This window comes from Rhodnius prolixus, unplaced genomic scaffold, assembly GCF_049639745.1.
Source record: "Rhodnius prolixus isolate KJV_2025 unplaced genomic scaffold, Rpr scaffold_1, whole genome shotgun sequence".
NCBI classification, from domain to species: Eukaryota; Metazoa; Arthropoda; class Insecta; order Hemiptera; family Reduviidae; genus Rhodnius; species Rhodnius prolixus.
Genome location: NW_027411581.1, coordinates 17,622,104 through 17,622,844, shown reverse-complemented (window position 1 = coordinate 17,622,844; position 741 = coordinate 17,622,104).

The following is a 741-nucleotide window of genomic DNA, read 5'->3' as shown; positions in this document are numbered from 1 at the left end:
CTTCCATTAGATTTGTAATAGATTCCATATAAGAATAAAGCTGGATTTAAGAAGTTACCGCGCTTTTAGATCACGATTAAAATTATACTGAAAGACCTTGAGCCCGTTTGCTGCAGGAGTACGTAGAACAAACTGTATGTTCCACGAATTCGTTTTGCTTAGAATAAGATAAGACAAAATTTGAGGCCACAAAGTTTTCATTTTTGAATCAACTGTGTTGTGTCCAATAATAGAGGTTTTCTAATAGCCCACCGATGGATACGGGCGTTAAGATATCAACACAACAGGTCTTCTCATTCTACCCTGCTTTCAACCGGATGAATCAGGTTTATTGTCAGGATTATTGGAGCAAATTAAAAATCATTCCTCTTTTTATACCCTTATTGTACAATGTAAGTGTCATTATCATTTCTTACACTTCAAATTGATTATTAATTTTGACTTATGCTTTAACTATTTAATGATTATTACAATGTTTGCTCCAGAAGTCGTCGAGGGACGTCAAGTAGACAGTCAGGACCCCTAGGAGGGGCCAATCTAAACAAAGATTCAATTCCTTTCAATCTTTGGTTTTTAGATATTCTGTTCACACACAGAGAGAGATCATATACTAGAAAACACTTTTGTGGCCCCAGGGGCCACATATGCAGGGGCATATATGCATATGTAAAGTGCATATTACAGGCTGCAAGTATGGTGTGTCCTGAAAAGAAAGGTCAGTTTAGCAACATCAGCCTTTCT